Source organism: Nematolebias whitei, chromosome 11 (assembly GCF_014905685.2).
Source record: "Nematolebias whitei isolate Nwh7 chromosome 11, NemWhi1, whole genome shotgun sequence".
NCBI lineage: Eukaryota > Metazoa > Chordata > Actinopteri > Cyprinodontiformes > Rivulidae > Nematolebias > Nematolebias whitei.
The window spans coordinates 29,276,770-29,286,113 of NC_056508.1; the positions used below are offsets into that span (position 1 = coordinate 29,276,770).

At 44.5% G+C, this 9,344-nt stretch overlaps 1 protein-coding gene across 1 annotated transcript in view; it reads right to left on the bottom strand.

The window, feature by feature from the left end:
• The window catches only part of LOC119417264 (extended synaptotagmin-1), a gene marked incomplete at its 5' end in the record, with an annotated part of 26,267 nt that overhangs the window by 8,501 nt on the left and 8,422 nt on the right, over positions 1 to 9,344 (bottom strand).

Sequence of the window (9,344 nt, forward strand, 5' to 3'; positions counted from 1 at the left end):
GATGGGGCCGCTTGTCAGATAACCATGCTGACAGTCTGGCTAAAGGACACTTCATCATAAAATGATGTTATTCGCAGTGTCATCAACACACCTCCAGCCAAAAACGACACCTGTTTACCTTCGTTGAGCTCTGTTTGTTGTCCTGGAGGGACCCCTGTTGGCGAAGTCCGGGAAAAAAATGAACTTCCGGATGCCGGGGACGTCTGACGGGAGGGGCTGGCGTAGCAGAGCTGGGGAGGCGTAGAGCAGCCGTGGAGCAGCTTGAAATGATCTCTCGCTGATGAAAGGAGGATCACCAGCAAAACTCCTGCGTCTCTCCTGAGAGGAAGGTGGAGTGGCGAGCCAGGAAAAAAAAAAAAAAAAAAAAAAACCTCTGGACCTCGTTCTCCGGCTGCGATGTGGGGCGGCAGACCGCAAAGAGGCGCACCGGTTGGTGATGACGTCAGCTGTCCTGTAGGCTGAGCGTACTGCAGGGGCCGGCAGCGTCGTTAGCAAGCAGCTGCTACGAGAGCGGGGTGAGCCGAAGGACAGAGGGCCACCGTCTCTTCTCGCCTCTGAACGTGTACGCCAACAGCGTAACGTGTTGTTCGCTGCGGCCGTGGAACACATGCTGGTGAGCTCAGTTGGAGAGCGATGTCACCGTCTCGGTTATGCTAACGGGAGGCACGGGACGCTGGTCCACCTCGAACATCTTACTCCCATGGAGCCTCCATCAGGCTCGGCTCCAGAGGGCACGGAGGGACTTTCCGCTCAGTGAACCCTGCTCTGGAGATGGGTGCGGACTGTGGAGACCGGCTCCCCCAATCTACCAGGAAAAAACCCGTCTGTGGCCTCGCCGTAGGACGTCCTGTTGGGAACACGAGGCCATATGGATCAAGACGGTGAGCCGGAATGGAGTCAGTAAATAACCTTCCCGCCGGATCATCCGAACTGGCGGGAAAAGGCGTAGGACGTAAAAAGGGGTCCTTTCATGTCAGCCTCCTCCTGGGTTACGCCGGGCAACCCTGGGGGGGCGCCGTCGGCCGGGAGCGGTGTGATCGCCGATGCGAAAAACGAGGTGGGATGGGGTGAGCATTCACTCAGCCCCCCTCCACCGACACTACGCTCCCCAGGAGGGAATGAGCAACGGGGGCTGCAGCTGAGCACGCCTGTCCCCAGAGGAACCATCCGATTCGCTCCGAGGGTCGGCGATAAGAGGAAAAAATACAAGATGGCATTGTCCAGCGTGTAGTGACCTGTCACTGGAAAATATTCCTCGGCGCTTACCTTGAAATAAGACTGCTCGTCAGCTTCTCCTCGGGGAGGAGAACTCACCGGACGACCGGAGGTTGACTGCCGGGCCAAGCATTCTTAACAAAGGTTGGTCATCTACACAATTTTCCTTCTTGTTCTTCTGACAGTGCTATTTTAGCTCGCTGAAGAAAAAATGGGAGCCGATTTCCCGCTCTTAACGTAATTTATACGGACCGGGTGGGGAGCAGGTGGGCGTGGACTAATTTTTTCAGTGCTTATGCAACGCATAACGGGATAAACCCATCAGCGACAGCCTTAAAGGGCGAAGCCTATATGACATAGAACAAAATAAGCATTTGCAATATATCAGTCTGTGTGTAATGAATGAATATAATATACAAGTTTCACTTTTTGAATGGAATTACTGAAATAAATCAACTTTTCCAAGATATTCTAATTTTATGACCAGCACCTGTAGATGATGACCCACAGCAACTTTGTAATTAGTTTATATATATATATATATATATATATATATATATATATATATATATATAGTTAACTCCTAAGTGGGTTGCTAAAGTGAGTTAATTAATCATGGGACTTCCGGTAAGATGGCGCCTGTGTACATGGTTTGCAATGCACCTCTGCTGATGGTGTTCAGATTATTTTTGTTTTTTGCATTTCTCATCTGTGACATCAACTCTCTGCTGGTGTATGACAGACAACAACTTTTGGATCTTCGTTTTTCTGTCACTGAAGTCGCTTATTTGGACCATTATCAGCGTACCTCTGGAAACCCCCCCCTCCTCCCCCCCTGCTGGCGGACGTGCCAGCTTACCTTCGCTGCGCTCCTCACCTCCCTGCCCAGAGATATCGCTTCAGACACCAGAGAAAACGTGCTGGTCAGCTGGTGAAGCTGAAAGCTCTGTGCACTGCATCTTCCTCTCCTGTGTGCCCGGACCAGGTAACCAACGTGAGTTGTCAGCCGGTGCGCAGCTCGGACCGAACTGGAGGAGCTGTTATTGAAAATCTGCGGCCATTAGCATGCGCTAACTCCACCGCTGCTGGCTCCCTTTGGACAGTATCTGGATGTGTTTGGTCAACGCAAGATCTGTTACCAACAAAACTTTTGTCCTCAGGGGCTACTTTCAAGAGCACGATTTGGACTTTCTGTGCATCACAGAGACTTGGATGTCTCCAGGTGAGTACAGCGCCTTGACGAAATTACTGCCACCGAACTGTCTGTGTTTTAACGCACCGCGGCCATCAGGCCGGCACGGTGGTGGATTATTAACAATATTCAATTCAACTTTTGATTGTAAACAACTGCCCATCCCAGTTTCCCATGCCAGCTTTGAGCTGAGCGTCTTTGAACTTGGACATTCACCTCAGACTTTATTTGCACTTGTCTACCGCCCACCTCGGGCTAAGGATTTCATAAATGAGTTTTCTGACTTCTTGGCTGAAATCACACCAAAATATGAGCATGTTTTCATTATTGGGGACTTTAATTTGCACGTGTGTTGTCCTGAGAAGCCCTTGGTTAAGGACTTTTTAGATTTATTGGACTCATTTAATCTAACTCGGCATGTAAACGGTCCCACCCAAGAGCGTGGACATACACTGGACCTTGTTTTAACTCATGATGTGACTGTTAATAATCTTGTTATTCGTGATAATGTTTTTTCAGACCACATGCCAGTCCAGTTTGAGTTCACCCTCCCCCATCTAACTCCTAAGCCGTGCATTGCTGCACAGAGGACCCGGGCAATTAACCACTTCACTGCCGCAAGTTTCACAGATGTTTGTAACTCTGAAATGATAATTCAGGCCCCAGTGTTTCTCACCACCACTGAGGAGCTGACATCCCAGTTCAACTCTGTCTGCTTAAAGACTGTGGATCATGTTGCGCCTGTTAAAACTAGAAAATCAAAACTGAGAGCAGAGCCTTGGCTGAGTGACGTCACCAAGGCCGTTGGGCAGCAATGTAGGAAGGCGGAGTGAAAGTGGAGGAAAGACAGGCTGCAGGTCTCTTTTCAAATACTTAAAGAGAGTTGGCGCCGTTATCAGAAAGCAGGAAAAGCTGCTAAATCCAAATGCTTCTGATATAATTACCTCAAACTCTCACAACCCACGTGTCCTCTTCTCCACCCTAAACTCTGTTCTCCACCTCACTGAACCATCACCTCTGAAAGCCTCAACTGAGCTGTGCGACAACTTCTTACATTTCTTTTTGGAAAAAATTGTGACCACCAGGGCTCTCATTTCCCCTCCAACTCATGACCCATCCATCCCACCTCAATCTGTAGCTCCTTTTGACCATTTTGAACCCATCACTCTATCTTCTCTAGAGCAGGTCATGTGCAGCTTGAAACCTTCTGGTTCCCCCTTTGATGTGATCCCCCCTCGACTACTAAAGGAGGTTTTTCCAACTCTAGGCCCGTCCATTCTTGATATAGTAAACAGTAGTTTATCCACTGGCGTGATGCCAAAATCCTTTAAACATGCTGCTGTCCAGCCTCTCCTGAAAAAACCAAACTTTGACCCCTCATTTGTTTCCAACTACCGGCCAGTCTCCAAACTCCCATTTGTTTCTAAAGTACTAGAGAAAATTGTCGAGTCCCAGTTGATGTGCTTCCTGGAGGATCACGCCATCTTAGAGCTTTTCCAATCTGGCTTTAAACCTCTCCACAGCACTGAAACTGCCCTGCTGAAGGTCTTTAACGACATCTTCAGATTCACAGATACCGGTGAATCTGTGCTGCTTGTCCTGTTGGACGTCACAGCCGCCTTTGACACCATCGACCATGAGATCCTCATTGCTAGGTTGGAGCAGTGGGTGGGCGTCACAGGATCAGCCCTCAATTGGTTCAGATCTTACCTCGCTGACAGATCCTTTTGTATCTCCATCAAGGATTTTAGTTCCGCAGAGGCAGAGCTTAAATGGGGGGTTCCGCAGTGGTCCATCCTGGGTCCCCTCCTATTCTCTTTATACCTGCTGCCGCTTGGTGCTATTTTCCGGAAACACAACATGCCCTTCCACTTCTATGCCGATGACTGTCAAATTTACTTCCCCCTAAGACACAATGGTACATGCTTTATTCAAATGCTGCTCAACTGCCTGCCTGGCTGACATCAGGGACTGGATGGCTTTAAATTTCTTGAGTTTCAATGAAAAGAAGTCTGAAGTCATGTTGTTCCCTCCCAACGACACGATCACTAACCACTGTATCGACCTCTCTGCTCTAACCATGTCAGAAAAACAAAGAGTCACTAATCTGGGCGTGATAATGGACCCTTCCCTGAAGCTTAACAATCATGTAAACATGATTGTTAAATCATGTTTCTTTCAACTGAGGCGGCTGTCTAAACTGAAGCCCATATTGTCCAAAAAGAACCTGGAGACAGTAACACATGCATTCATTACATCTAGGCTTGATTACTGCAATTCGCTCCTGTTTGGCATCAGTCAGACCTCCATTGCACGACTACAACTGGTCCAGAATGCAGCAGCCCGATTTTTAACCAGTACAAGCAAAAGAGAGCACATTACACCAGTTTTCGCCTCACTGCACTGGTTACCGGTTCACTTTCGAATCCAGTTCAAAATACTCATGTATGTCTACAAATCAATGAACAGTTTTCATTTTGTATTTTGCTTTGTGTGTTACCTGTTGTTTTGTCTGTACAGCACTTTGGTTGGCCTTGTAGCTATTTTAAGTGCTTTATAAATAAAGTGGTATGGTATCATGTTTTGTAATCGACATGAGACATATGTCACACGTTTAATGTGTTGCACTCTACAACAACCCCGCTGAGTTCTGCTTCCCACCATTTGTGGTTTCACACTTAAAAACACTGAAAACTCAAATGTGCAGAGAGCGTCCAGCTTTAACAATGATTTCTGAATGACCAGAGGAATCATACAGACTCGTCTATATGGCCATTTTGAGGAATTCTTCAATGAAAGAGCCTACCAACAATCTCTCCAGGACTCTCAACACCATACCCCAAGTATGGCCAAGAAATCTCAGCGGGGGATGCAATTCCTCAGCCAACTGAAGCATGTGAAAATATTCTCTACCATTCTCACATCCTTTTAATGATAAAAAAACCAGAGCATTTTAACCAGATCCACCTCTTCTTGGTGTAAGTCGTTATTTGTGTGCAGTGGCAATAACAGGAAACCCTAGCAATGAGCGTTGAGAATGACAAACCTTTGTGGTTGCACATAGACACCCCTATGAAGAACATTGCAATACATACTAAGACAATAAAATGCACATTGGCAGTGAAACTTGTCTTTGAATATGGATGAAAAAAATACGCTGTGTATTTTTTGATAGAAAATATCTTAAACGGCTATTATCTGGTGCTAATCTGCCCCATTATTTGTGGGTTTTAAATGGTTGCAAAAAATTGTGCACACTCAGTATTGAGAAACATCACTATTCAGAGGTTGCATGTTCAAGCTCAGATTGTGTCTGGAAGTGCATTTGGAATGAAACCATTGTCGAATCTACTAAGCATGTTTGCTCGCAGTAGCAACTCCTGCAGAAGGAATCAGCCAAAAGAAGGAAAATAAACAAATAAAACTTGTGAAATCTTTCACCTTGCTAAGATTCTTATTTTTTTAATCAAACTCTTTGATGTGAAGTATAAAGAAGTCAGGGGTTGATCAGATTTTTTTAATACAGGAAGTGACTGCTGTATATTGTCAACTTCTTACCTACAAAGTGGGGAAGAAGCACAACTGCTTCAACAGTAATATAATTACTGGTGCACACAAACAATGTCAATCATAAAAAGGGAAAAAAGTACAAATTTGGACATTTAAAAAACAACAACAAAAAAACATTTTTTGTGAATTATTGTGTCAGGATATTTTTGCAGAATGGTGTAAATTGAAGTCAAGTTGAAAAGCCAAATGTTTTTCCTGACACCTCGCTGAGGTTTGCAACCCTAAAGATGTGCAACAGATCTTAACCAATACTAAGATGAGCTAGGTGAATCAAAATGTCATTGAAAGCTTTAAAGATGTGTCCATAACAGCAAGAGCTTCTTGATCAATTTTTCATTCAGTTTCATTATGTTTTCATAGTATGGCCTTAATTTAAACATTAAAAAGACACAATCAAGGTCAAGATAAGGCTTTTAAGATTGTGTCAAAGAGTATAAAAAAGTGGTTGCATAACGTTACTGGGAGCAGCTCTAACAGCTGGTGTATTTGGAGACAGCATGCACAGATTGTGAAATTAAATATTAAAACAAATGGTATTAACAGATGGTAATTGACCTTGGACACAAACGCTAAACCAAGGAAGACAAATTGAGGCAGTGTTGATCTTTGTTAACAGAGAGCTACGTATAATGGCAACCCAAATTCCAAAAAGCTGGGATGTTTTGTCAAATGTAAATAAAAACAGATTGCAATGATTTGCAAATCGCAAACCCATATTTTATTCACAATGAAACAACATCAAATGCTTAAACTAAAGAAATGGTACCATTTATTTTTAAATTATGTGATAATTTCTAATTTTATGGCCATAACACATCTTAAAGTAAACGAATCAAAGGCAACAAAAGGCTGTAATATGTTATATGAACCACAAACAGCTGGAGGAGCATTTTTCAACTACTGGTAATTAAGCTGTCAACAGCCAAAGTAAGAGATCTGGGTATAAAAAGAGCATTTTAGAAAGGCTGAAGTAAAGATGGGCAGAGGTTCACCAGTCTGCAAAATCTCTACAAATAAGAATAGAGGAACCATTTTAAAATGATGTCTCTCAATGAAAAATTGGGGAAGCTTTGAATATCCCATCATATCAACAAAAAAGATATATTCAAAAACCCAGAAACATTTCTGATTTCAACGTACAGGACTGAAAGTCTCAACTGGATGTCTGATCTTAAGACTCTCAGGCAGCACCGTATTAAAAACAGGTTGATTGATATGAGCATCACAGCATGCGCTCAGGAAGACTTCCACAAATCATTCTCTGCAAACTCACAAATGCACGTTAAAGCTCTATCAAGGAAAAAAAAGAAAGAAAAAGCCATATGTGAGCATCATCCAGAACTTGGGGTCCACTCTCCAGGAAAATGGAGAGTGTGGTAAAGAGGTGAAAAAGAGTCCAGGCAGGATGGAGAAAAGTTTCAGGAGTGATTTGTGATAAAAGGGTGTCAGTGAAGGTTTAAGGAAAAGTTTACGAGACAGTGGTGAGACCAGCTATGTTGTATGGTCTGGAGACATTGACAAAAGACAGGAGAAAGAACTGAAAGTGGCAGAAATGAAGATGTTGAGGTTCTCCTTAGGAGTAGCAAGGCTGGATAAGATTAGGAATGAGATCATCAAAGGTACATCACAGGTTGAACAACAGGGGGATCAAGTTAGAGAGGCCAGACTGAGATGGTTTGGACATGACCAGAGGAGTGGCAGCGGGTATATTAGTATAAGGATGTTAGAAAAGCAGCGGACAGGAAAAAGACAAAGAGGAAGACCAAAGAGGAGATCTATGGATGCAGTTAGAGAGGACATGGAGGTACTGGAGTGAGGACAGAGTGAGATGGAGGAGGAAGACTCACTGTGGCGACCCCTGAAAGCCGAAAAAATAATACTAAGAAGAAGATATCCTGATGCATGCTCAATAATCCAGGTAGAAAAATCTAAAAAAGTTAAATCTGGTCCTCTGGACATTCAAAAAAAAAAAAACCAAAACAAAGCAAAACAACAAAAAAAATGTAGAAACGTTTCGTTTCTCATCCAAGAGACTTCCTCTGTCTGAGGTGCTGTATTCAGCTCAGTCTCTTAAATAGCACCTTCTCAGAGTGGATCAACCAGTTTTGCTGCTGACAACCAAAACCAACTGATCACATGCTCAAGAAGGACCATCAGCCTAACAATGGATCATTAGCGCACTGATGGCTGTTTACTATTCACAGAGGGCTGAGTGATACTAGCAATCACAGCATTGTAAGAGGGGGACAATTGAACACGTAGGCCTCCACCCCTGTTTAATGATGGACGATTTCTTTTCACAAAGATGGCCTCCTATACTCCTCTCTCAAACCATCGTTCCTCTCTGTCCAGGATATGCACATCTTCATCCCTGAAAGAGTGACCGCTGGCCTGGAGATGAGTGTAGACCGCAGAGTCCTGGCCTGATGATGTTGATCTTCTGTGCTGGGCCATCCTTTTGGCCAGTGGCTGTTTAGTTTGCCCGATGTAAGACTGATCACAGCCCTCCTGACACTGAACAGCATACACAACATTGCTCTGTTTGTGCCGGGGGACTGGATCTTTGGGATGAACCAGTCTTTGCCGTAATGTATTTTGGGGTTTAAAAGCCACTGGGACGTTATGTTTAGAAAATAAACGTCTCAGTTTCTCTGATACTCCCTCAACATATGGAATGACCACTGGTCTGGGTCTGGGTTCCTCCTTTTCACCTGTTGGCTGACTGGAGTCCTGTTTGGGTTTCTTCTCTGCTTTCAGGAAGGCCCAGTTAGGATATCCACATTGCTCTAGAGCCTGTCTTGTGTGGGATTTCTCCTTCTACCTGGCTCCTGAACTAGTGGGGACACTGTCTGCTCTGTAATACAGAGTCCTGATGACTCCTAACTTGTGCTCCAAAGGGTGATGGGAGTCAAACTGCAAATACTGGTCTGTGTGGGTGGGTTTGCAGTACACCTCAGTTTGCAAATGTCCTCTATCAGAGACTGAGACCTCACAGTCCAAGAAAGCCAGCTTGCCATTTTTTTCATCTTCTCGTGTGAACTTGATGTATTTATCCACAGAGTTGATGTGGTCAGTAAAATGTTGGACTTCCTGAGATTTGATTTTAACCCAGGTGTCGTCAACATACCTGAACCAATGACTTGGTGGTGTCCCTGAAAAGGACGTCAAGGCTCTCTTTTCTACCTCCTCCATTTACAGGTTGGCAACAAAAGGAGAAACTGGAGCCCCCATAGCACACCCATGTTTCTGCCTATAATATTGCTCCCCATATGTGAAGTAGGTTGACTGCAGACACAGTTTCAAGAGTTAACACAGTTGTTCTGTGGAAAGCGTGGTCCTGCTGCTCAGAGTGGTGTCTGATTTTAAT